Source organism: Fundulus heteroclitus, chromosome 12 (genome assembly GCF_011125445.2).
Source record: "Fundulus heteroclitus isolate FHET01 chromosome 12, MU-UCD_Fhet_4.1, whole genome shotgun sequence".
NCBI lineage: Eukaryota > Metazoa > Chordata > Actinopteri > Cyprinodontiformes > Fundulidae > Fundulus > Fundulus heteroclitus.
Window position 1 is genome coordinate 12,991,813 of NC_046372.1, and position 6,000 is coordinate 12,997,812.

Below are 6,000 nucleotides of genomic sequence, written 5' to 3' on the forward strand. Positions count from 1 at the left end.
ACAAAAGAACAAGTGAAGAAATCTGCAAACAAATGTAATATTTTGTTCACAGCATTGTATATTTTGGTTGTAATTCTAAATCCTTCTCTCAGTGGCAGTTTGATAAAAATACGCAGCAGCTTTGCAGCAAAGGGACCGTGCCGCTCTGCTCTTTATTGCTTCTCCTGTTGTTGAGGTGTTGGAGTTGGCACCTTGCACACAGCAAAGAAAAGCCAGCTTTGTTGAGCAGGTTGAATGTGTGTTTAATGTTTTGACAGGTGTGGCACAGGACTCTGGTCATCCAATGGAACGGCTTTTATGTGATGCAGATGGTTAACTAATTGATTTCTCTCACACGGCCAGGCGATGGCCAAACACTTGTGTTTTTGTCCTTAGCGCGGATTGTGCTTTCTGCTGTGCGTGAAGCAAAAAGGTTTGCCTGTGTAAACGTGCTCGTTGTTCCACCCAAAGGTTCTCAACTTTTTCGCCGAGGACTGCGAGGAGCCCCTGATTTTCGGCCTGAACGAGGAGGACGAAGAGGACGACCTTTCACGCTCTGACTCTGGTAATTACGTTACGATCCCCTCGAACACAAAGTGTATACTTTACGACATGGCTTTAATTCTAGGGCCAGCTGTGCCAGGCTTTGTGCTGACAGATCTTTGCTGGTTTAATCATAGGATTTTCTAAAAGTATCTTTCAATCATTAAAGGAGGAAACATTTACTTTTTCCTGACCAAAACTTTGGACCTCGGCACTAATCCTCAACCCTGGTTGACTACATTCCCAGCTGACAATGGGGTCACGTTTCAGGCCTGCTAACATGTTTTCCTTTCCCTCGCCTAGAGGTTTTGGAGTCTCGTTATGCTACATTTACAGCGACGGTGCCACAAAAAAAGAAGAAGAAATTGTTGAATTTGAAGTGATGTGCAAAGAAAATGTTGCGTGATGATTTTTTTGGAAAAACTTTGGTGGACATTACTGAGCGGTACTCTAAAGAAATTTAGATAAAAATTACTTACAAGGTAAATCTTAACAAATCAATTGTTTAATGGACCAAAGAATGCAATATTATTAAATATTTGTATTTAGACTCTAAAACAATGCCCAAATCATGGAGAGTGGTGCCAGATGGAAATGTTGAATTGAAGAATAAACATATTTTTGGCATTCAAAACTGGCAGAAATTGATTTTATTTCCCACTGAAAATTTCAACTAAATTATGATTTTCAACAAGTTTTTACTGCACCCCATTTTTATTTATTTTGATTCAAATTGTTGTTTGAGCCATTTGCCTTATGGACCCTGGATCCAAAACAAAGTCAATCTAAGTAATGCTCTGCTGCTATGCATGATTTATTGGACTCAGATAACCACACTTTCCTAAAGTAGAGTAAAAGGATATAGAAAACTGAAACTCATTGCTTGTCAGAGTAGTAAGAAACCTTCTCATGGTTGGTGTGAAATGATGCTTGGTCTGTACGGATCATCCTAGAGATTGCTTCGTTTCGTATAGTCGAAGTCCTGTTATACCACTGTTTCTAAAGTCTGTCAGTGTGGTGGTAATTTCTGTGTTTTTTTGACTGTGTTGGTACTAAAAAGCTTGAAAATGGCTGGACTAGAATAGCATGCTTCGAGAAGCTTTGCCCTGAGCAGCTTCTGGATAGTAAAACGAGGGTCTTTAAACTGGGAACATCCTGTGGGTTAATAATTGCCTTGATTGCTGCAGAGAGAGGACTGATGCCTCGGCGTAAGAATGTTGTGGTTACAAGTTCATAATACTTGGCACTGGACTCTGACGCTCTGTAGGTGGTGTTGTTTTCCCTGTTTTCTGTGAGTTTACGTCTTTTTATTTGCAAAATTTGCTATTTTCCTGCATAGGCTCTGACGACTGACCTCATTCAGCTCCTTAAAAAAATGTCCTCAGTGGCTTGCGTGAAATAAAACCAAAGCCATGGACATTATTTATGGCGTCTTCTTCAATATGAACCAGTCTTCTGACCCATGAAGACTTCGAATTCTTCATTAGACATTCCAGAGCGCCCGGGCATCACCAGTGACTGACCTGCAGGCTTTTGCATATTTAGCAAACTATCGAAGCTTATATTGTAAGTGCATCTGCTTGTTGACACACGCAGTATGGTGTTTAACTAGAGCGTATGCGTCATCGGGTAGACAGATAGAATCTGTGCAGCCGGGGTCTCTGCGAGGGATGTGGTATTTGGAAGGTACTTGCCATGTTCCCCATGTCTTCCTGATGTCATCCTTCTTCTCACCCTCTCAACTTACTGTAACTTCATTAAAAAAAAAGGCCATACGGTTTGCTTTTATTCAAGAGCATTTTAAAACACATTGTTAATAAATTTAAGTTTCAAGACAAAAGACATAATGGAAAAGGAGGGGGGCTCTAACCCTGGCTGCCTAACAATCAGAATCAATATATATGTGTGTTTATAAGTAGGTCTATATGATTTCGTTCCCTTTTTGCACCCATCGTTGATGCCACCCAGAGTAGAAAGCTACATTGGGTCTCTCGAATCACCTTTAATTTGAGTTTAGCCAACCAACATTAAAAAAAAACAGACCCTACACAGCTGAATAAAGAAAGAAACTTGCTGTATATGGAAGCGATTATTATGTGTGTGTGAGAGAAAAAAACCCCCAAAACAATGCAGGAGGGAAGAACGCGTTTAAAAGGAAGCGAAGGATATAGGAGATTTATTTTGTTTTGTTTTTAACAGGGGTGTTTGTGGCTGAATGAGGGTTGCCAAGGATTTTTCTGAATGCAGTTTTCCAGCCGCTCACTGAGATCCCCACGGGAGAGGAGAGCGACGGAGTTTTAAAACGGCAGGGAAAAGACACAGAGCAGTAGTAAGGGGATTTATGATGGGGGATAGTTTGGTGAGGTGACAAGAAACGATAAGCGCAACGCCGGGAGCGCCAACAAGACCCCCCCCCCCCCCTCCCTCTCCCTTGCCATCTCCTTGACCCCAACCGAGGGATCTAATTGGAGACTGGAAAAAGGGATTAAACCTCACACAGACCCCACAAAGGCGAGCATTAATGCGCACCAGTACAGTGCCAACATCCTCCAGCAGCCTCCTCCATGCACACACACACACAGCTTCTTCTTTTTTTTTTCCTGCAGCCACAGTGCGGCTCTTTCTCTCTTCTCAGCATATGCTCTCCTTCCTAAACCCTTCTGGTCCTTCTTTTTTCTTTTTTTTCTATCACATTCTTACATTTACGCGCATTAATAAACATGCGTTTGTGGCCTCCTGCTGCGATCCTGGTCGTCCAATTTCTCTCTTTAACTGTCTTTAACCAGTCCGTTTGCAGAATCTAAATTGCATCCATGCCGCTGCACCGTACGTGACCCTGCAGGTTGGTAGCGGGAGGGAAAAAAAAAAAAAAAAAGAAAAAAAAGAAAAGGAAAGGAGGAGCGCAGCAACGTGGATGGAGAAAACAGAAGCTGCTCTCAGGGCTGTCCTCCATGGTGAGGGGCCGCTGACCTGGCAGTCGCCCCCCCTGTCTAGCTCGGCTTTTACATGCTAAAATATAAAGAAACAGAAGGGGAAGTCTCTTCAGATGTTTGGACTCAGATGCAGAGACTTGTCTTTGAGACGCTCTTGAACTCGGTGGATTTGATTCATTTCTCTCACCTCTGGAACTGCTTGTTGTGCTTTTTTTTTTTTTTTTGCTGCAGCTTCTAAAGTCACTGTTTAACTTCATCTCTCTCTCTCTCTCTCTCTCTCTCTCTCTCTCTCTCTCTCTCTCTCTCTCGCTCTGCTTCACTCCTTCCTTCAGCCACTCTTCAGTGAGTCAGTACCCTCCTCCCCCTGCTGCTGTCAGCATGTGTTGATATCTTCCCTGCTCGCCCAGTGCCGAGCATTATGTATGAGTGACCGAGTCAAAGAACATTGACACAGATTTAAGACGAACTCTTAGAAAGGCAGGAAAAGAAAGTCATTAGCAACTAGGAGCGAGGCTAAGGACGGCACAGTTGCGTCCCAGCTCTGTCGGACGGGTCGGGGAAAAGGGGGGAGGCGAGGATTTTAGGGGGAAGGGTGGTTAGAGGAGACAGACAGAGAGGAACATGCTGGCTCACTCTTGAAGTGTCAGGGGCTCTCTGGAAAAAAACAAGAGCGAGAGCCACAGCTTGTCCGGAGCCTGTTCTGCCATGTGGGGATTGGATGTGAATTGAGGCGCTGCTCGGTTGTGTTTAGGCTCCTGAGCTGCGCGGATGAAGTTTTTTTTTTCTTTGACGTCAAAAGTCATGGATTCTGACTCAGACTCTCCTTTCAACTACTCCTGGCCTTCATTCCCCAGGATGAGGATTGTGCCGGAAAACGGGTAAAAAAGGTAACGGGATGCCAGTTCGGATCAAACTTGTTCTATTCAAACTAGAAGATAACCGTGTCCTTGATGCGTTCCTGTGACATGTTCACGTGCCTACTGCCAAGCAGGCCTGGGAGACTCTTGCAGTATCATAACGCTGAGTAAAAATAGTCGGAGGCTTCACTATTTGTACATAATAAATATAGAAAACAAAAATGTATAGTATGATGGAATTGCTTTAATTTTAAACAGAAATGTAACAATGATTCTTACTGCTACAAAAATAATATATTAATGATTACAGGTTTAACGGTGTTACCTATACTACCTATTTAATGTTCATTTTGATATAAAAAAACGCAAAAATGTAGTAAGAGCACCTGCTAAATTCGGTAAAAGGCTCTTAATTGAGTAAAACAAGTCTAACGAGCTGATTTTAGGGTAGACTAGTCATCTTGCAATCGCAGTTGTGGGTTTGATTGCAGCTTCCCCTTGTCACATGTCAGTGTGCCCCCGTGCAAGGCACTGAGCCCCAAGTTGCTTACTGATCTGCATATCCAGTGTATGAATAGTTGTGCATTAGTGAGGGCGATTCCGTGAATGTGGCTGTAGTGTAATGTGCTAAATAAAAGTGCTACATAAATTCAGTCCCTTGATATTGGCTGGTTAGTCAGTCAGTCTGCCCTGGCCCTGGTGCTTAGCTGCCTTAACGGAAACAGTGAGTATGATTTGAATAGTTTTAAATAATAATTACCTGATAAATGTTTTTTTTGGGTTTTTGTATGCTATATTTTCCAAATGGCAAAATGTGTATTTCTTGTGAGAAAGGGGAACGTAGTGTGTGAACCTTCTTTCTGTCAGCTGGTCAGCGCGTGTAACAACCAAATGGGGCAAGGCAGGGCTGCTGCTCTCTTTCCATACAGCTGGACAAAACTTTCTCCGGCACAGGAAGTACTTCAAAAAAGGAAAAGGATAGGGAGTAGAGGTTTAACCAAAATTTAAATGTTAACTTTTAAAACCTCAGTAATCCTCGAGTAGAGGTAGGATAATAGGTCTCATAACAGAGTAATTGAAATAATTACTTTTTATTTAGGGAACGTGTGAAGGGATCATAAACAGAACTGGCCCTAGGACAGAGCGTGAGGCACGCTGGATGGGAAATTGCTTAGAATGGAAAGGATTGGATTTACATGATCTGGATTGGCCAGGAAAGATATAGATTTAACCAGCTGTTTAAACTGCATCCATTCAACGAGGATTCTGATGAATGAGAAATGAGAAGAAATCCAAAATCAATTGCAATAATTTTAAGTGGCACAGTTCTCAGTATAATGGAGAGAATAAAACCAGACCGAATTCTTTTCATAATACTTAAAAAATCTCCACAGACTATATCTAAAGATTTTCTGGGAATATTATACATTTTTTCTGTTCTGCTCTATGTAGAATAACAAGCTGATGTCAGGCTGGTCAGTTAGCTGGCTTGTCTGCTTGGACAGGCGGCTTGCGATGATTGTTAACAGAATTGCTCATCATAAGCTTGTACCTGTAGTTTTAAACAATAATAGCTTGGGTGAGGGAGGAAGGTCTTGGTCTGAAATCTCATTAAAAGGACTGTAAACTGTAAGAAACAATGGGTTTGAAAGTTTAAAATCAATTTACCTTGATGCAAAAAAAAAAAT

At 42.1% G+C, this 6,000-nt stretch overlaps 1 protein-coding gene across 1 annotated transcript in view; it reads left to right on the forward strand.

The window, feature by feature from the left end:
• LOC105928369 (rho guanine nucleotide exchange factor 28) overlaps positions 1-6,000 on the forward strand; it is an 86,773-nt gene that overhangs the window by 20,872 nt on the left and 59,901 nt on the right.